The following is a 22,030-nucleotide window of genomic DNA, read 5'->3' as shown; positions in this document are numbered from 1 at the left end:
GATAATGCCATAGAGATGATGAATTCATGTGTGAGATGATGTTCGTTGATACTTAAGGAAAAAGCGGCAGGTGATCTGTGGCAGAAGCGGTGATTGGGTGAAAACTGAAGGGGTGAAAAGTTAATTTCTATTGGTAGACAAGGTTAACATTAAAAAGCCATAGTGCAGGAGCAAAAACTGGCAAACGTTGAGGGGCAACCGCTCCCTTCGGCGCCCCCAATCGTCAGCACTGCTTCATAAACTTATACTCTATACCCGTAATCTGTGGATTAAGGCAGCGCGTAGCGGCAGAGAAGGGAGGTGGAATCGAGTGGACAAACAGAAGCGGAACAGGCCCATTCGAAGGCTGGTAACTGCACTCGCTTTCCTCCCTCCAATCAATCCCATTCCTCTTACGTGTTCATTGGTAGAGCCGTCTCGCGTCACTACTTGCGCAGAGACTTGCTTTCGTTACTCAAGAGATAGCTTGGCAGAGTATAGTAACTTACTTTAACTCTACTCGGTTGAAAGTCATAACCGATAACATGTATATAGATATTGCAATTATTATCGCTACTGTCTACCCATATTCATGTTACTATAGTACAGTAACAGCTATACTCGCTTCCGGCCCAATTTCCATTTACAAATTAAGGCTCGAAGATAACTTGCCAGTGTTGCCATCTACAGTTTCTAAACTCTAGCAGTAGGGCATACTTTCAAATGATGAAAATGTTAGTTACTTATACTTTCAATCCGTATTGAGATTTTTGTAACTATTATTTGGAAGGTATAATGGAGGCGCATCATTCTGGACTAGTGGCAAACCTGATAGGGGTGGAAGGAGGCCATTCTTCGGGGAGCAATCTAGCTGTGTTGAGGATGTTCTACCAGCTAGGAGTGCGCTACGTCACGCTTACGCACAACTGCAATACGCCATGGTGAGTAGAACCCAACAATGTAAATAAAAAAAACATGCTTTACATTCTTTTAAGGTCTGAACCATAAAGACAGTCTTAACTTTCATATTAGTTATCCTAATAGTTGTGCCTGTTCCACTTCATGCTCAAGTAGGCCAATCGGGGAAGGGGACACGAACCCGGTATCACTTTATTACAAGACGGCAACGTTTGCCAATACAAACACTCGTATTCTTAACATAGGAAACATCTGTTTGCAAAGCTAGGTGAAGAGGAAAAATAAATTTCGAATAAGAATAAATTTAATTGTCTTTGTTATGCAGGTGAGGATCTGTTAATAGAGGAATGAAACGATTGATTTATTCAGGTTTCTAAGTCCACTTTATGTACAGGAATTCTAATTAAGACTGAACCAACAGTTTAAAGTGGGATCCGAACCACTATGTGCCCCCACCGAGTATCGAACCCGGGATCACTTGATTACACCATCAGGGAGGCCAGGAATGAAAGGAATAGGAAATGTTAACAATATTAAGCTTTGTTTCCGTGTTTAATAATACACTCAATATCCTGAACAATGCAGGATTTTTTTGTAAAATAAACACACTATACGACCTTACAGAAATATCTTCTTCATTTAACCTTTTGAATTTGGATCAGCGTCTGAAAAACACATTGATATAAGTTCTAAACGTCCCGTTTATAGTGAGTTTAATTGGTTGGAAATGTAGAGTTCAGCGTTAGAGTGTACAACGACGAATTTGTCTCCTTTAGCTGTAGAGAGTACTAGATATATGTCTGAATTTGGTTATGTAGTTTGTAAGAATGCACATGAAGAAGGGTGTAGGTCCTTGAAAGAAACAAAATAAAACTTAAAGGAGACGCACTAATTATAAAATAAAATATTGAAATTACGATAGCTATATGTTTTATTATTCTATTTTTCAAAATAAGTAGACTTTCTTAATAAACTGTTGTTCCGCATATAGCTTTCGCTTTGCTGCCTTTATCTGATATTACGTCTTCATGTTCATTCATATGTTATGACTATATCGTCCAATGGTTTTACTCTGTACTTTTAATCCAACTATGATTCTCATGCGACTAGGGTCCTCCCCGATGGCGAAGTGGAAACGTCGTCGCCTTGTAATCAAGGCATATCGGGTTCGATGCCCGGTGGAGGCACATAGAGGTTCGATTGATTGATTGATTGAGTTTATAACGATAAAATCTTGCTAATTATCAGGTAAATCAATTAATCATCGTAATAAGCAATAATATGCATTGGATTGTGGCTGTTCACCGGGACTTGGACGGCGGAGAGCGAAGGACTAGCCTGTTTCCCGAGAGAAGAGGCCGAGCCTCGGGTAAAGAAATATAAAAATACAACTTTATTACCAATGGTCAGATTCAACTGAAATTAAAGACAGCCCAGCAGCGGATTATCATCGACGAAATCCCCAAAGCAGAATTTAATAGGAGATAAATTAAGCCCGAAATTAAAGGTTAAACAGCTAGACTGGATAACAATAGCTACAGACTCCCTGGCACTGTCTTCGGAACGAACGTGCAGGTTACAATAGGCCCATTCTTAGGGTAACCTCTACTCGAGGTGCTGCTCGAGAAAGGTCAAAGAACTCCAAATATACGGGCGAAGATAGCAGGACAAGAGCCTACGACTTGAGGACAATTTATCAACGCTTGGCAAGAGAGGGTACCGTAACGAACCTTTTGAATAGCAAATAAATAGACGCGCAGAGAAGCGGAAGACACCAGTTTTACTCAGATTTTCTTCGGCGTGTTATCGTACACAATCTTTCGCGAACCACCCGCTTAAAGTATCCGCTTTGTGTGTCGCACCGTTCCGTGTTGTGTTATTTCGCACGTGTCTGTGTACTATCAATATGGAGAGGAGACAGAGAAAGGCCCTGCTGGGGGGGGCGTCCGACCCAGTTGCCACCTAGGAAGATGCGGAGATCCTATCTTATCGCCCGGAAGCCATCTATTGACCACGCCGCAAACATCCACGACTTCACCACGAGGACTTCAGTCAGAACCGACAAAGGTAAGCCGTAATGGACGTGAAAATGGATAAGCTTCGTTAGCCCCGTCGTGACATCCAATGAACTCGCTAAATTACGTAAACATTACCAAGACATTGCTTATTACGGTGATTAAATTGCATCAACAATATTTTTAACATGTAAAACCGTACAGCTTTCATTTATTCAATTATCCAAAGTATTTAACATTCAGATTGTACGACGCTATAAATTGTCAATATAACAATATAACAGTGATCCAAGTTAACCGCAAAATTTAACCATATAAAGATTAATATTCAATTACAACAACATAAAAGGCGTAGTGTTTTGTCGTACAAGTTAAGCTCCTACCGGAACATGTTTTTTTTTTGTAAATGCAAAAGTATATGTCAAATTAAGAACAGTTTAATCAATGTAGCTAACTTTAAACATGCCGCCGAACTATTATTGTATTAATTACTCATGTCTATTGGATTGCCGAGAAATGAATGCGAGTGTGACTGTGAGAATGAAAGGGGCAATGATGTAATGCTTATGCATGTGCTCTTTTATAGAAATTACAGTATATATATAGAACTAACCCTGTGGTGTGATTTGTTCTACCCTATGTAATCTCTTGGGCTCCGACTGATGGCACTTACCCTGGAACAAAAGGTAAATAGGTTATTAATGATTGCCTTTTGTTTATTTGTTTAATTGTTTTTGTGGGTTTGACATTACCATTGTAGCGTAGAACCAGAATGACGTCAGGCACGTTAAATAAGTAGACGTCGCGCTACATAAGTTGGTATTTCAAGTCCACTTTATTCACAGTAAGATTAATCGGGACGAGATCCACGGCTTTATATGGAATCCGAACCACTATGTGCCTCCACCGAGTATCGAACCCGGGAACCTTTCATTGCAAGGCGATGACGCCGAATAGCTTATCTGTGCATAAAGTAGACTTAAAGAAACAAATCCATAAAAATCAATCTAATGCTTCTAATAGTCAAATTTTTAATTATGTAGCCCTTTATAAAAGTTTTACATGAAGATCAAAAATGTTTTGGAATAATTTTGAAGTTTAAATAAACTGATGCCGCAGAAATTATTATTATTATTTATGTCTTGTTTTACATACAGTCACCGGCAATAAAAATGGGACATCTAGATCCTGCAATAACAACTTCCCTGTAATACGTTGTGTGCCAGCAGGGTAGGCACGAAAGTGCGATAATATCCATTAGTTGCTTGAATCTGTACAAGAGAGGGGTTGGGGTGCGGTATGTCGTGAAGGGTGGTTTAATGTGTCTCAAAGCCGTTTCTTTACTTGACAGTGGCGTGACGTTTTTCAAAAGTGTTGTTACCTGCTTTAAGTACGACAATTACATATGTCTGTCTCTTAGACGTTATCTCACCTCGTACACCCGATTACATCGATCTAGATTTTTGTTCATTTCCGTTCTTTTAACTGATTTATGCACACACCTCTAGAAAGAACTACCAATCATGAGACATCGCGAAAATCCAACGAATAGTGGTCGAACCCTGTTGTGAATTCTTCGTCACTTTCCTTTCCTAAATGTATTTATTTATTTTGCAATTGGGGTGAAAAAGGGAAGAAGACCCCCATAATTTTCTGGTCGGTATGTGCAGACGACAGGATTCCGCACTTTCAGCGACTGTCAGTTTGGTACGAACTACTGTTTCCAACTTAGTATTTTGGAGCAAGACTTCCTCGTACCGCGGAAAACAAAACACCATTGGTATATGTTGTCTAACCAATGGAACAGTTGTAGTTAAATCCAGTCTTGGCACTTCAGATGAATGAATTTTGACACCTGTATGTGCAACTTAACATTATTAAAATTTTGGTTGTTTTCCTCTCATTTGTTCTGCTCTAGGTTAATCGTGACGATGAGAATGTATGGAGAATGAAATTAATGAATTAAGGAGAATCAAGAAACATTGACATTCCCACAATCAGGTCACCTGGCTTCGAAACGTGTTATAGCTCGACCACAAGGAAAAAAACCTTCCGTCCAAAGCGTTAGCGCAACTTCCCTGCCGTTATCGGTGTTCGGGGCAGTGTTGCCAGGTCAGATTTGAAAAATTCGGGAGATTGTTCCTTGGAAACCAGAAGTTCTGCTACAAAATCCGATGATCTAATAGAAGCGGATGGACGACGTTCTTGGGGGGGAGGGGCGGCATAGTTGTGCGCACTGGGGGGGGGGGCAAGGGGGAGTCGCGCGCATTGTTTACGGTGTGAACGTCACAGATACTTTTGTAACAATGGTGCTAAACCCAGCACCCTGTGTTTGGCGAAAATATACCGAAGATCTCCATTTCAGGAGTGGACATGTTTCAAACAAAAGAAAGTAAACCGCCCGAAGGAACCGACCAACATCTTTCATCTCTTCCGCATTTTCCGGTTAGATGGTGCGTGGAAAACACCCTCAAATTTGCCCTTTCTCTGCACCGACACAAGGGGTTTGCGATGCGTCTATTATCGCGAGGAATTTTTATGACAGGAAATGGTAGAAAGTTGTGTTCACAGATGAAGCTAACGTGCCGCCTTTCGTTGTCAGCGATTTTCCACAATCTTTCAAGTCGAATGCTAACAATAACAAATTAATTTGCCTTCTGCTGGTGTTCGGTGTACAGCTATCGATAGGGGTGGGCACGCGTCCTGCACCATAATGAAAAAATGCATTACGTATGTGAAATGGTGAATTAGACAGCATGTCTTCCTCAATAATTCAAGGTAGCAACGCTTATGCTAGGGTGCCACCCATCCTCCCCATCTGCTAGAAATACACCCACAAACACATATATGTATAACATAATTTGCCCACGCTACGAAGTCAGTGTTTCTACCTAGTAAGGCAAGGACGTTTTTCACTGTGTCTGTGTCACTTCATCCATTTCATCAGTTTTTCATTCATCCATATTATCGTACTTACCCGTAGAGGAACAAAAGCGACGTAAAATAACTAAAATAGAAATAGAGTTTAGGGTGGGATAAAGTACAGCCATCTAAAAATAGTAACGTAGTAAAAGTAATAAAATAATTTCCTAGCTCAATTTAGTAGCGTTTGACGTGGAGTTCCACTCCACATCTCCCCTCCATGTTCAAGTAAAGATGAGCAGGAAACGTGTTTTTGAGCTGGCCGTTGGAGGTTCCATAGTAATAGTTTATTAAGGAATTCTCCCGAGAAATCAATAGGCCTGGCAACGCTGACGTGAGCCGTCTGAATGTTCCTTCCTCCCTGCCCTTTCCCGCACCCGCCGGCGCGATGTGCTTCTGCGCAGGTTTTTTTGCTTGTGGTTCCACTATAGGATGACCACTACGGATCAGAAGCTTTCAAGAAAGAAGCAAAGGTAAAGATGACCTCTCTCATTCAGTGTGAATACAAAACGTCACATTGTAGTTTGTTCTGCCCCTCGTGTGAGTGGACACCTTTACGTGATAATTAAACATAGGATCCTTGTTTGGGACCCTGCTATAATGGCAACGCGACAGATTATTATATACCATATAAACAGGCGATAATAAATGTAGTTGCTTGAGGGAAATAGAATCCCAAATTTTAGAAACGATTTAGCTCTTTTCTACCAATCCAATGTGACAACACTGGCATGTTCCACCAGACTTGAACCGGACATGGCCCGCGCGAATGACCCCGTAACACTCTTTGTCCTAAACCCAAGAAAAGTCTTCCCTTGCATCGTACTCTCAAAGCCCTCTCCTCTTGTTATCTCTTCAGGGCAAACGAAACGGCCTACTTCTTCGCTTGTGTCAGGTGCATAAAAAATGTCTACTCGACGACAGTGTTAACGCATCAAATAACGCTTCAACAAATTCTTAGCATTAACTTCTTACATTTTTAAAATTTTGCTGTCACTTTCCACTGTTACTTGCAAAGGAAAATAGAATTGAAAACATTTTAAACATGAATGTTATAAGAAAGAAAGAACAAAAGTGGGTCCTACCTTATCGATGATTACATCTTCACTCAATGACGACCTTAATTGAGAGTTGTTCTTGCATTTAAGTCCAATCAAGCACTTTCTTGCATAAATCTGATAACTGCACACAACACGAATCATAAACAAAACTCTGCAACCATGAACCTTGAGTGCGAGCCACGCTGCCTTGTAGCATCATGAGTAGGGCAAGTTTTTACAGACAGCGAACTGGGAAGGGAATCCCGCAGTGAAAGTAAGACTACTTTATGAATATGAGGCGTAACTACCATTTTAATTTACATAATTTGGTATGAAGACTTACTTTGCAAATATAAGTTTATTTTAGACTTTCTGTATACGTGAATCGACAAGACCATCACGTTACGTTTAGTTTATGTTTTTAATAAAATAAATTACTGCCTTGGTCAGCATATTTATTTTTTCAAGGCCATCAGCACTTCAGCCAGAAAACGAAGTCAGAACTACAGTACTCCGTAATTTAAAATTTCACTTACACTTGTCGATGAAAGGAAGGAAAACCTAAGTTTCGTACAAAATATGGGGAATATACAATGAAATAGAAATCTCTCTGCATGAAAAAAAACTAATGTTTATACAAAATGCTGGTATACCAAAAATTTCCAACCCTGCAGTGTTGCTGATATTCTTTCTATTCGTTCGTATACTGGACAGGGTTAGAATTTTTTTTAATTATCATAAATGAAAATTCCAAACTTTTGCAATGCATTACGTATGTTTTGACGAAATAAGTAAAGACACCTTTAAAAGAAGCCTCCTGGCTTCATAGGACGCTTCGCTACTGGTTTTGTGTATTGCATAACTGTAAGGAAATAAGCCAATTTCAATAGAAACTTATCAATAGGAACTTCGTCTATCGCCTCGGAGTTAGGCAACACACGTAACCCCATGCAGGGAAGCAGGTATTTCAGGATATAGCTGTACCCCTTTTATTGCCGGTGACTGTACAAGTTACTTCTCGTAAGTAGCTGAAATCCGAACTGTTTTTTCTCTTTGCTGGAAACGTGATGGAAAATAGGATCTCAAATCGTTCAAATAGTAACAATTTAAGCACGTAGGGGTGTCAGGAGCACTAAACATTGCCCACCTAATCTACTCATGTAAGCATATCGGAGTAGGGTAGGAAACTAGTTATGTTCAAAACGCGCTGTAAGTTATGAGAAAAGCTGATCAGAGGATTGAATTCACACAGAAAATGCGTTTGTACAATGTTATCGTAATTAAGCAATTGCAATCTGAACCTACCTGAGTAAATTTCTATCTCAATTGTAGCCAGTGCCGGATCTACAAGCCGCAAGACCCTGCAGTGCGGGGGGGAGGGGGGGGCGAAGTAAGCCTTTAGGGGGCCTTCAGCTATTGACATAGTAGAGGGTTCGTATATCCGTATGTAAAAAATAAATGTAGGTGCTCAGGGGTACAGAAACGAATACAATATATACAGGTAAAGGTAAAGTTCCCTGTGGATACAGCACCGTGCCATGAAGGCAAATTTAGGGTATGTGAGGGGCCTTTGGTAATATTTTGCAGGGGGGCCCAAGATGTGTAGATCCGGCACTGATTGTAGCATTCGAAGTAAGTGCAAATATTTTTTTATTGAAGATCCCGACTGCCGACAATTATTATAATGCAATTGTAATTAAATCAATGAATTCATTTGTTGAACATATTTTAGAGGGCGCACTTTCTAACTGCCATAATCGAACTTTTATACGTTATAGCATATGTGAATTATATTATGTTTTCTTTAAGTATTCATTTTTGTAGCGTGTGATTCATTGCTTCGAATATCGCTAGGGCAGACTCTTCATCTGGTGACTCTGAGGAGGATTCCGTTGGCAACTCATACGAGGAGTAGAGCGGCCTTTCTGTCTTTGGCAAGGTAAGGATATGCATTATCTCTCTCCCGATGAATTTCTGCCAACAAATAATAATAATAATAGTTGATGTATATGCAGAAGTTAATGTCAATAAGATAATGTTAAATCGGGTAAATTCACATTTATTTATTCACAACAAATTATAATGCTGTCAGGAAATGAATTTTATACGACGTGTAAAACTGTAGTTGTTATGTATTACAAGAGTAAAATGAGAACCTTAAAAGTCCAATTAATATTGTAGTGTAGACTGTATACAGCTCACATTTACTGAGGTATCAACTGTAATTTACAAAAGGGCCTCAAGTCTGCAACACTAATCAAGTAATCTTCAAAAACCTCATTTTTGATATTTTAAGAATGTCACTTCCTAAACACACTTGGAAAAGTGAAGAGGAGTGGTTTCTTACCTTCCGTCAGCCTAAAACGTAAAGAAATTTATCGGCAAATAAAAATGCAATATCTCTGTGCTTACCACACCAGCAAAATTTACTAATGGAAGAGAATGTTTAACAATGGCCTCCGTTTGCAGGCAGGTGGGTGGAAAGTCCTTCGCAATGGCTCACAAGTGACTGCACGTGGACCCCAAAGACTTATTCTTCTTAAGGTATTCAGGCACTAACTCAAACTTTAAAATATATGTAGATCAGCAATAGGTCTGTGCTAAAACGCAGCAAACTTGTGCAACCCTACATACAGAAATCTATTAGATTAGAAACAAAAACAAATTATATTTTACTCTCCTTTGTATTAAGGAGACACTGGCTACTATGAACCAATGTTACTGCTATTTTATATAACACTCTTACATTAATGCTGAAGCTAATATACAGGGTGATTATAAAGTTTCGACCCATTTCTGTGATAAACAGATATCAGAATTAAACGAAAAATGTGAATGGAAAACCTAACACTTAGTAACACATAATCTATCAAAACCTCTACAGATAATGTAAACCCAACCTCAGAGTAACACATAATCCATTACAGATTGCACTCAGCCTTATTCCAAATGACCACCCTGCACGTCCACAAAACTCCCAGCGACGCACCGCTGCACGAAAAAACCTTGTATATCATTGTACATTGCTCATTATACATTGGTAATTTGGAATATGGCTCAGTGCATCGTGTTATGGTTTATGTGTTACTCTGAGGTTGGGTCTACATTATCTATAGAAGTTTTGATACATTATGTGTTACTAGGTGTTAGGTCTTTCATTCTATTTATTGGTTTGATTGTAATATCTGTTTTTCATAGGAATGTGTCGATTGATAGATTTATTGATTTTATTCACTTCGCGTTTTGTGCCTCTTGGCTAATTATGGAAGATGGGGATGAGTGATGAAATGATGAAATTGATGAATGGACGTTCACAAACAACCATGCCCGAGCGGGATTCGAACCCGGAACCCCTGGCGTCGCAGCGCGAAGTGCTAACCACTCAACCACAGGGTCCGGCAGAAATGGGTATACAGCATCATTCTGAAACTAAAACTTCTAGTTAGTAAATAAAAACTAAGCAATTCACGTACAGTCACCGGCAATAAGAATACAAGCTTCACTGCGAGGAGTCGCTATGTGTGTTGCCTAAGTGTACGGCGGTGGCAGAACTACTAAAATCTACTCATAGCCGCATAGTTAAGTGAAAGCTATGACGCTTTTCAGGGAAGCAAGTATTTCAGGATGTAGTTGTTCCATTTTTATTGTCGATGACTGTACATTTATACACCTGTTTACAATGCATGGATAATACAACTACGACAAATAAAACTACATATGTATACATCTTGATTAAAATACTCTTGACATTGTACCATTACTAACAAAAAATAATACAACTAATATTACAGCTACCTTTTCCGCCCAAAGCACAGCGTAGTGCTGGTCACATCACTTCCCAGTATGGCCTAGTTGGAGGATGTGTGGCGCCTCACATGCATATTCCCTTCCCTATTGGCCTTAAGGGCAAGCTGTAATACACAATGACGTGTTTGAAGTTTGCATAGATATGTAATATTAATGTTACGATGTGCATTTATTGGAACTTCGAATAAATATATGAAAGTGATAATTTCTGGTCTTGTTGTTTCGTATAGAGAGGGGTCCTAGTAATAATTTATGGTAATAAAGTTTTATAACTCTAAAAACATGCCTTCCTAATTTCTCAAAATTAGAAGCAAAGATCTTCCCTCTGGATTACACATTTCCAAAAGCAGAGCTCCACACTTACTCAATGATGTGATCAGCACCACCCTTCTATCACCTGCAACTCTAACATTGCACCTACCCAATTGTGACATAACATATCCACACGTGTACGATTAAGTTTCTTTATCTTCCTCTGCGATTTGCAAAATTAATTTCTGACCGAATCCTTAATAGGGTGAACTAATTATAAATTATTTTCTGTTACAGTTAATAATTCAAGAAATGAATCGATTGGGTATGATCGTTGACCTATCCCATGTCTCTGTTCGAACAATGCTGGAAACTCTGGAGAAAACAAAAGCACCCGTTATATTCTCTCATTCGTCTGCCTACGCTTTATGCAATAAAACAAGGAACGTTCCCGATTATGTTCTCAAGTCACTGGTAAGTTTGAAAACTTTGATGGAAAGAGAATGAAAGTGCTGCTTCTGTTATGTGTGTTACTTAAATAACATGCTGCTGTTTTAAGTGTTCGGCATATTCTTATTGACTTTGCTATCATGGGACAGAGTTTTAATCTTTCCAGCTGTTTGTCATCCCTGTTGGGTGATGACAATAGTGTTTTATCCATTGTTTTTAGATGTTTGCGAAGAACTGGTATCTCCCACCGTCTGCGAGGAAGCCTTTAATACATTCTGGCTTTTAAATGTGTTGTGTTTGTTTCGTTCAGGTCATTTTTACAACCTAGCAGTTTTAATTTTCCCAAGGGGCTTTTTACATTGTCTGCCACGATCGTGTCTGAACAGGTGAACATTCCATGGCAGAATGATTTGCCAGACTTACTGCCTGAGCATGGAAGATTTCTGCGGACTGACATTGGTAGATACTACAATATGCACCACCCTGTACATATTAGCTATATTACGCAATGAGAAAAAATCACAAAGTTGAAATAGTACCTGCAGGAAATGTACCTGCGTGGAAATCCTTATTCGAATAAACAGGCACCGGTATTTGTACATCAATGCAGCCGAACCTATCTGACAAAATTGAAATGAGGATTGTGGATCAGTGTTAATTTTGGAATTGGCGCTAGAACACCTCGTCAACACCGAAGGAACAGGGGACTGGACGTGGAAGGGTACCTTTGTGATCCTCTAGCTGGTATGACGATATTAGGTCATAATTGCATTCGAGGTAATAAATACTTTTCATATTCAAGAATTAAACGGCTAAGTGGGTTTCTCTTATTAATTAAATAAACAAGTGATTTAATATTACTTGCCCGTAAAATTAATGCACATGTAGTGAACAGATTTCTCACTAGGGGGTAGGTGTTTGCAGGCAATCTGTTAGCATGGGAGTATAATGCAAAATATGCTCGCTAGATGTCACCATTTGAAATAATAGTAAATAGAAAGAAAAATCTTATTATTGCTATGTTTGATGTAATCAATTTTAATGTAGATTACTTTGTTCGTTTATTGGGAAACTGAAAATCGTGTAACCTGTATTTTGAAAGTTGTATAAAGAATCTTGATGTAAATAATATGTGATGAGGGACAATTTGGCTGATTCGGCGTGAATTAGGTGTATTCAAAAATCCATGAGAGGAAATGGATAAAAAGGCATTACATTATTTTCGCTTGTATATAGATTTTTTAGTGTATAAGTAGTGTAAATTGATTATAACATACTTAAATGTACCCTAACACACACACACGTACTACCTTATGTAATAGTTTGGTGCGAATAAGGGTTGCGTGTGTTATCGCTGGCGGAAGTCTGAAGAATCCAAGCGGAGAAGGGCTTGTTGGGAGAGGTATCGAAAGGAACGGCGTTAGTTGGAAATGGAGGGAAATGGAAGAATGGATGTCGCGAACTGCAGCAAAACTTGGCTGTGTTGGTATCACACATTTGCAGATAAGTAAATCACATGATAGTGAGTGAGACGTCCGTGATCCTGAAGTCCAATTGACACTGTTAGGCTTCCAAATCCAAAAGGAAGTGATTTTGTCGGCTATTGCTAGCTAATTGTAGGAACGGTAAGAAAGAGTTTTGGCTTTGGCTACATCAAGAAGGTAAGAATTTTCCATACGCACAGTGAAGTGCTCACGACAAACTCGTCACGTACTAGTACCATATACGCAATCGCCACGAGAATACAAGTTTTGTGGAATCACGTATGTTCGCGAAAATTGCTGTACAGCTCAATTAAACATATTATATCATGATATAAAACAGTGAATCATATCGATAACCGAGTGACGCATCGTGTTTAATGCATGCAGCCATTGTGATAACTATTGTATTACACAAGTGAAACTTCATTCATAAGAAAGCAACGTGATATTACGTTAAATAGATACTGCTAGCAGTACTTAATGGAACGTTAAATTAACTTCGATAAATAGTACATTCTAGTGGGGGAAACGTCACGTGACGAAATCTTTATTTTGAATGTGCACAAAAGAACATTGAAAGCTTTGCAAGTATTGCACCCAGTCCAATGCACGGACGAGGTATTTGAGAAAAATAAAGGGGAATGTTATCAGATTGAATTATTTAAATTGTCTACAGTGTGATAGGCAACTATCATTTGAGTATTATAAGAATTTCCGATTGGTTGCAAGATGAAAGTTAGTTTTGAAGTCATACCTATATGCAGGAATAAGTATATATATTCAGTTCATGTAATGCATGCACCAACTGGTTTGATCTTTGCTCAAGTATTAGTTTGAACCGGATCCAAGTTTTGAATAATTTGTTGTACTGAGGTATCTTTTAACAACCAGGTAAAGTAACCTGATGGGAACTTATACATTAGTATTGAAAGGTGATGTGAAATTTCATGAAAAATAACAAATATATGTTGTAATGCACGGTGATCAAATAATCTTGGATATTGTGCTTAGCTTAAATGTAATTTTAACATATTCACGACAGAATAAATAGTTTGAACGTCTGTTAGCTTTACACTTCACCATACTATTGCAACACAGTATCTTAGTTATCAGCTATGCATGTGATATAACCATGAGATTCCTTTTCAGGTGAGGGTAACTTCAGGTGCTGGATGGAATTTACACATATTCGTATGCTTAATTGATCAGGTTGAATTTTTTTTGGTTCACCTTTCGCCGTTAGTGAATTTCAGTATTTGAACGTAAGTTATGGTTGAACCCTTTATGGCAAGTCAATTACCACCCAGGAAACACAAAATGGAAGGTATACCTTAATGTTTGCAGATTCTAATTTTGGTTTTAGTCAAAACAGAGAATTACTTGTATATGTTCCTCATCCAGCTGGAGTAACACCTAAGGTACAGGGTGGTGAATAAATAAACAGACGAAATTTAAATTATATGTATATTTATTCTTAATTAGTATAAATTTAGTGTTAAAGTTTTTATATCTTTCGTTGGTTAGGATCCGCTTATTGAGATTCATAATACACGCTATAGCTACTGCACGGTAGCCAAGTGAGAGTGAGTTGGTATTGGGACAAATAGGCACAAAGGAAATCATACTGTCAAGTGGAGTAGTAACAAAATTCTCACGAGGTTAATAGGATTGGGCATCCCTGCTTAGGCAGATCGTGATTAAAATCTCGTGTGTCTCTTAGCACTCTCAGATATCGTGATACTGGGCATATTTGTTATTAGCCTCTCGCTGCTCCATTTGATTTTTCCTTTTCCCCAAATTAAAACGCATTAAGGTCACTATGAAGAAGACATACTGATTTCTACCTAACTCAGAATAGCGCTGGTGCCACATATGGGAAAAGCAAAGCGAGAGGGGGACAAAATTCCCGTGCACTGTGTGTCAACGTCCGTTGCTTATTTCGAGCGTCAGACCTCTTTCTCTCCGGGGCACTTTTGAATCAGCCCTATCCTTTCGAGCAAATACTGTCAGTTTGTATCACACGGATTACACAGGCCAATTCTACAACAAGATCTTTCATTCTCTTAAACCTCCGAACACACGGCGTTGTGCTCTGACGTGGCAACAACGCTAACCTCTTTCAACCGCCTTATTTCATGGCCGTGCTTTTAGTGCAGCGTGGTTATTTTCTTGTGATCAAAGTACTAGATTTTTCTAATGCATGATAATGTAAAAAGAACCTAACGTTTGAAATCTCTGTGATGTTATTTAATATATGGAAACAAAATAAGTAATAGTACTTATTGTGAACAAACATATTTGCAGTAATTATTATCTTGTAAATGTATACAACAATTATAGATACATTTTAATAATTTTAGGCTGTGAATGGGGGAATTGTGATGATAAGCTTCTTCAACAAGTTCCTGAGCTGCCGTCATTCTGCTACAATGCATGATGTTATTGGTAAGTATTTGAATTACATAGATATTTTTGAAATTGTGCTTCAAAAATGAATGATTTAATTTCTCTGATTCCCTTTATCCTGTATTGTTAATTACTCTGAAAAAAATATTATTGAAATCAGAATGCAATAATGGAGTAGGCTTATTCATTTCAAATTATTGTGTAGAAAATTAAATAAAATGATTCATTTGAACTCACAATCACGTTTAATTAAACATGAAAACGTTTCGCACTATGCAAATCTAATTTTCAGAGCACTCTCGTTAAAATATTTGAGTCCATGAAGGCTAAATCTATCAGATGTAAACTCTGCTTATGGTAAGTGTATACATTGCTTTGTTTGTGGAATCCGGATTTGAAATGAAGAAGGTATACATTTCAATTCCAGTATTTTTACAGTAGTCTGACGCTGTTATTTGCCCATCAAACGTTACTCTGTTCTATTGACTTTCTAGCTTTTAGCTTGTTTATTCGCTTTTAATGGACTTTCATGCTTTATTTCTTTCATGAATTTGATGTGTTACGTTTCCAATCTGTACGGTTTGTTGTTGTGTGTTAGTACGTGTTTGTGTCTGGACGGTCGGGTGATTATAAAGTGCATTACATTTGTTGGAAGAGATGAAATTACACGTAGTAGGGTAGTTCAAATGTATTATTTTCCTGTAGTTTACTGTTATTACAAGCATAAGAAAACAGTTTTTCGTTGTGACGTTTCAGGAGAACACACGCTTCCTTCATCAGACATTTACTTTCATTTTGACTACAGATACAGTTATAACAGTGGTTAGCAATTTTTTAAACAAAAATAATCCGTTATATAATAGATCTTGTCAATGTTACATTGTTGTAATATAGCAACTTAACTGTGAAAAGAAACAGTCTGTTTTGTTTTTATTTAAAATTATGAATCCTAAATATCATCAGGTAATTCAAAGTCATCATTGAGTTCACAAAGTCTCTTGATGTTTTCTGTTACATTAAATTTTAAAGATGATGGTTTACTCTTTGTGAAAAAGAAAACTCCATACTGGATCTATGTTACCATTTTCATTATTTAATTTATTCCAGTGTTCTTCTGCAATGAACGAACCTTCCCAGACATTCAACTCTATGTTTCCCGTCAATCTTTTCAAAACCCTTCTCTTTCTTTTGTAACATTGACAACATCTGTTATATAAGGGATTCTTTTTGTTTTAAATATTGCTAACCATTGTAACTGTATCTTTAGTCAAAATGAAAATAAATGATGAAGAGAGTGTGTGTTCTCCTGGAACGTCACAACGAAAAACTGTTTCTTATGCTTGTAATAACCGTAAACTACAGGAAAATAATTCTACAATGCAAGCAATGCGTACATACAAGAAAAACTATAGTTGAAAAATAAATGGGAATTTATCTACAACACGTTTATTAGGGCTAGGTGGGGGAACAGCCACAGGCTGAACCTCGCCCTTTTAATAAAGAAAATTTGAATTGAATTGAATTGAATATAATGACGACATGTGAGTTATTCTTTTTAACTTGGTACTACCTTCAATACACTTTTGACAACGTTCTGGAAGCTAAGAAATAACACTTTCACAGTAGATTTCTGGTATCCGCCTATCGAGTAGTGCACTCAGATTTCAAAATTAGTTACAGATCGACTTTGAATAGTCATATGAATGTTCTGGTAAAGTAAGGGGTCAAGTTCCCCGTGACCATTGTACCGTGCCAGGAAGATCATAGGAAGAGAGAGGGTCCCACAAATTATCGATCTCAGACAAATGTGAAGGTGATGTGATCAGTATCAAACTCTGGTCACTTTTACCCCTGATACCCATGTATTGGAGGATGGATGTACCACAGAGCCTCCTCATGCATCACTCACCAAGGGAATATAAGCCAGGTGTCATCAATCCTTTACCAGAGAATTTTCTGAATAAATAATGTTATTGTAGCCTATTTGCACGTAACATGACATCTTTAAGTTTTAATGCACAGCAATCTGCTAAGTAGTTTCTGAAGTGACTGAGCTCAACATTCAAGTATTTGGCTCGTAATCGTGACATATACGTATAAACCTGAACATTTCCTGTTAAAAAAAGAAAACTAAAACTTGTACGTTTCAGCCATTTCTTCCAATAACAATAACACTTCTTGGTGCCGCAGTCATCCAAAAGAAAAGCGGCTTTGCATTAGTTGATACGTTGTTAGCGCATTTATTATTATGGCTCCTGTACTCTATTACGGGAATCTCTGGAGCAAGGCCGCGCAAGAAGGGTAGAGAGCGAGTGAGCGGAGCGAATCAGTACACGCTGCTGTAAAGGCTGGTAGATGTAGTCGCTCTTTTTCCCCTCGGCGCAATCCCGTTCCCTATTCCGTGTTCATTTTTCGAGCCCTCTCGAGTCACTACTTGCGCATAGGGTTCCTTTCATTTCCAGGACAGAATACACTTTCTGGTTTTCGAGACCTTAACCCGCTCACAAGTAGCTCTCTAATTTTTCTCACCATGCTGGGTAAACACAAGAATAATATCAACCGTCCTCCGTGGCGGAGTGGTTAGTATACCGCGCTACGGCAACAGAGGTCCAGGGGCCTGGGAATGGGTGTTCTTTTTGAGTGTCCCTTCATCAATTTCATCATGTCGTTACTCATTTCAACGTCGCGATTAGTCAAAATAGTCAGAAAGGGACGCAAAACAGAAGAATAATATTAAATTCAATCATGCTGCAATTTTAAAAATTGGATTAGAAATCCACTAGATAACAGAAGTTATCTGCAGATTAATAACACGTAACAGTCTAAATATGTTTTGAAGATAGAACTGATACGAGCCCTACGGTTAAATTTATGTTCACATTTTCAAAAAGAAAAAGAGGAACACGTAAAGAAAATAAAAGTTGCTATAGGATTCGAACGCCATACACCGAAATGTAGAATGGTCCAAGTTTCATTTTCCAGCCTTCGACATTTCCGTCTATTCCTAATCGCTCTGGCTTCATTTTCCTATTCATGACCTCAACATAACCAATCACATTGAAATGCGAAGGCGAACCTATGATGGAAGTAAAAATAGGAGAATCTAGCATCACATTTCATATTTCCCCCCGATTCCACCTTTCTGTTCTCGTTTTCATCCCCTCTGCCCCTTTTACAACCCATATCTCTTTATAAGCCGCGGTTTTTGGGACACGCTCTTCCCTCTGCGTCACGCCCCAAACGCCATCCTTAAGCCCCCTCCCCTTCTCTTCTTTCTTTCTTTCGATCTGCAAAATCATGGAATTTGGCTGTGACTTTTGGCAACCTTCCAGAGCATGACATCCGCGTCTTTTCCTTTTCGATATTTGGAGAACGAAGTCCTCCAGCATCCATGTCGTCATAGAGCTCCCTTTTCCAGAATTCTGCCATATTTCTACTGTCCTTCATGAAGAAGTCTTGCTTCGTCGTGACTATTTCACTACATCTGAGCTTTTTGTATTGAAGGTTCTAAGAGACAACATTGCTGTATAGAAGGATTCTGTAGTTCAATCCTACTCGTGGGAACAACAAACCCAAAAATCGTATTTCTGATATTTACGTTTAACAAACTTTCGTGGCGAAGTGGTTATGACAGCGCACGTTAGGGGTCCCGAGTTCGAATCCGGACCTGGCCATGTGTATTTGTCAGTATACCTTCACCAACTCCATCATGTCATCACTCATCCTCATTCGCGATTAGTCGGCCTCCGTGGAGGAGTGGTTATCACATCCCGCTACGACTCCAGAGGGGCCGGCTTCGAATCCCGGTCTGGAATTGGGTGTTCTTTGTGTGTCCTGTCGTTATTTCCATTATACCATCCCCTCATCATCATCTTCGCTGTTAGTCAAAAGTAGTAGAAATGCGAAGTAAAATAAACCAAACCAATAAAACAATGAAAACAATAAGAGTGGCAGAAACCCGAAGTAAAATAAACCAATCAATATTTCAGTTAAACAACCATTCGCAATTAACCAAGGGTGGCAGATAAGTGATCTAAAAATTAACAAATCAATCAATCGTGTATAACATACTGATATTAATTAGAACTCTATATAAATATTAGAATAGTATTACGTCAATCCGAGCCCAATAAGGTTTATTCGATTAGATTCGATTTAAATTTGACACTTTTTTTAAAGTGTTTCACAAATTGGGGGCTCGAACCAGCGCCTCTGTCGACTGGAGAACTGCTACGTCTTGCTAATTCTCTGCAGGTAGAAAAATTATTCTGAGAGCTTCCCAGGGGCTCGGGAACACAAAGTTTGCAATCCCAGATAAATGATTTCTTCTTTTCATGACAAAGTTGTTAAATTGGCAACACTTCATAGCAGATACTTGGGGAAGGTTTCAGCTCCAATCTTCGTCACTCCTTCCCAAAAACAGCATCTGGGTTCTCTGTCGTACAGACTGAAGAGAAAGAAGCTCATCCTAGACACTCCACTGAGAGCTATCGTTCGATTTGCTCAGTCACTCGTGAAGAATGCTGACACAGAACGTTTAGGTAACCATTCGGATGTTCAATGATGAATACGTATATCATCCAAGACATTTATTATTTATTTCTTTAATTTATGTGCATGTTCGTTTGACTCAATGTTATTCGGCAATTGTATAACACGGGCTTATATACCTAGTCTTACCATAAATACTGTCCCAAAGTTGTAAGTAAATAGACACAAAATGGTGAGAGATATTGTAATATCAGAATAACATGAGGTGCATGGATGCATTATGAACCAAAATCACAAATAATTATTCGAAATGGCCACCTTTAGCACTGACACACTTCTGAAGTATTCGTGGCCACGCATCAATTGAATTACGCAACACATCGACTGGAAAATGAGCAACTGCCTTCAGAAGAGACCGACCGCTTTAAACTTTCAATATTGGGATGTCTGTTCTTCCAAGCCATCTCCTGAAGCTTGGACCACAATTTGTAGTCCAAAGGGTATAGGTCCGGACTTGCAGAAGGCCAATCTTAAGTGGAAATGAAGTCTGGAACATTTGCTATGAGGGCACGCTCCATTTCTGTGAAAAAGGGGTAAAAACATCAGCCAAAGTGTACCAGCAGACAGTGCTTGAAGAACGATGCAAGAATCTTACCGACACCATCTTCCATGGAGAGAACTGGAGCTTCCAGCAGGACTCAGCCCCAGCACACAAAGCACTCACCACCCAGCAGTGGTTGGAGGCAAATGTTCCTGACTTCATTTCCACGTCAGATTGGCCCTCTGCCAGTCCAGACTTAAACCCTTTGGACTACAAATTGTGGTCCAAGCTTCAAGAGATGGCTTGCAAGAAGAGACATCCCAATATTGACAGTTTAAAGCGGTCTCTTCAGAAGGTAGCTGCGGAGTTTCCACTTGATGTGTTGCGTAATTCCATTGATGAGTGGCCACGAAGACTTCAGAAGTGTGTCAGTGCTAAAGGTGGCCATTTCGAATAATTATTTGTGATTTTGGTTCATAATGCATCCATGTACCTCATGTTATTCTGATATTACAATATATCTCACCATTTTGTGTCTATTTACTTACAACTTTGGGACAGTATTTATGGTAAGACTAGGTTGAAGATTCCTAGTGTTATCTCACGTTTAGGTATGATAATTATCTGTGCGAGGTTGGCAACTCCACTAAAATAAGCGGGTTGGTAACAATGGGAAACATATGAGAAAACGTAACAAAGAAAAAAGATGACATTAGAGTAAGTCTAAGTTTGTGTTTTCCTAAGACTTACTGGTGAGTAATCTTGTGATTATGTACTGTTTCGTAATCTACCAAAAATAGCTGGAATTTAAATGAAGGATTCGACTCTGCAAGGCGTGTGCTTTGTAACACTCTTAGTGGAAGTGTCCTTTAAACGTGTTGAGTCACGAGTGCTAGTTAGTTTCTAGTTAGGTCAATTACGGTTAACAAAGTGTTAAATATAGTAACTGAGACTAGAAATTTAACCAGCAAGCCCTGGGTGTAGAAGAGGGTAAAAATGTCATAACCGGGAAATGGATTTCTTCAAATTTACAGCAGAAAGTACTTACCGAATTGAGTTTCTGTGTAATTTTGGAAGGTCGTAGAAGTGTTTTCTCGCATTTCTCAATGTATTTGGTAGCTAAATTAAGTACTTTTCTATAATATTGTTCGTCCGATGCACGAAAGCTGTTGCTTGCATTTCCATAGATGTACTTGAACCGGATATTGCGAGCATCTGATGACGTAATTCCCGGCAAGTGTTTCCAAACGCACAGTTTTATTCCACTATATTGCCCAACCTAAAGCAACCTAACCTAACCTTACCGTGATGGTGCGTGAGGCTATCGTGAATGGTTTTTGGGGCTATTCGTGGATGGTTATACGATCCAGAATGGTTTTTGGGGCTATGCGTGAATGTTTTTTTGGGGCTATGCGGGAATTCTTTTTCCGGGAATAGTTTTTGGGGCTATTCGTGGATGGTCATACTATCCCGAATGGTTTTTGGGGCTATTGCGGGAATGGTTTTCGGGGCTATGCGGGAATTTTTCAGTTAAGAAGGTTGAAACACTGCTTTGCCGTTTGAAACACAACGCTAGTCAAGATTTGCCCGCCATTTTGCGTGTTCAGGAAGCGAGAAAAGAACGAACAATAATTACTCGATATGTCGACAATGGATACTAAAAAACGCGAAATCCTTTGAACAATGTTTCGCAATGCAGAATAGGTGAGTACGAATGTAAAAAAG

General features: G+C 38.8%; 1 pseudogene; it reads left to right on the top strand.

The window, feature by feature from the left end:
* LOC145979958 (dipeptidase 1-like) overlaps positions 1-22,030 on the top strand; it is a 98,552-nt pseudogene that overhangs the window by 68,984 nt on the left and 7,538 nt on the right.

This window comes from Lepisma saccharinum, chromosome 27 (assembly GCF_977018435.1).
Source record: "Lepisma saccharinum chromosome 27, izLepSacc3.1, whole genome shotgun sequence".
Classification (NCBI taxonomy): Eukaryota; Metazoa; Arthropoda; class Insecta; order Zygentoma; family Lepismatidae; genus Lepisma; species Lepisma saccharinum.
Note: the sequence above shows the minus strand (reverse complement) of the source record. Positions and strands in the feature narration are given on the sequence as shown.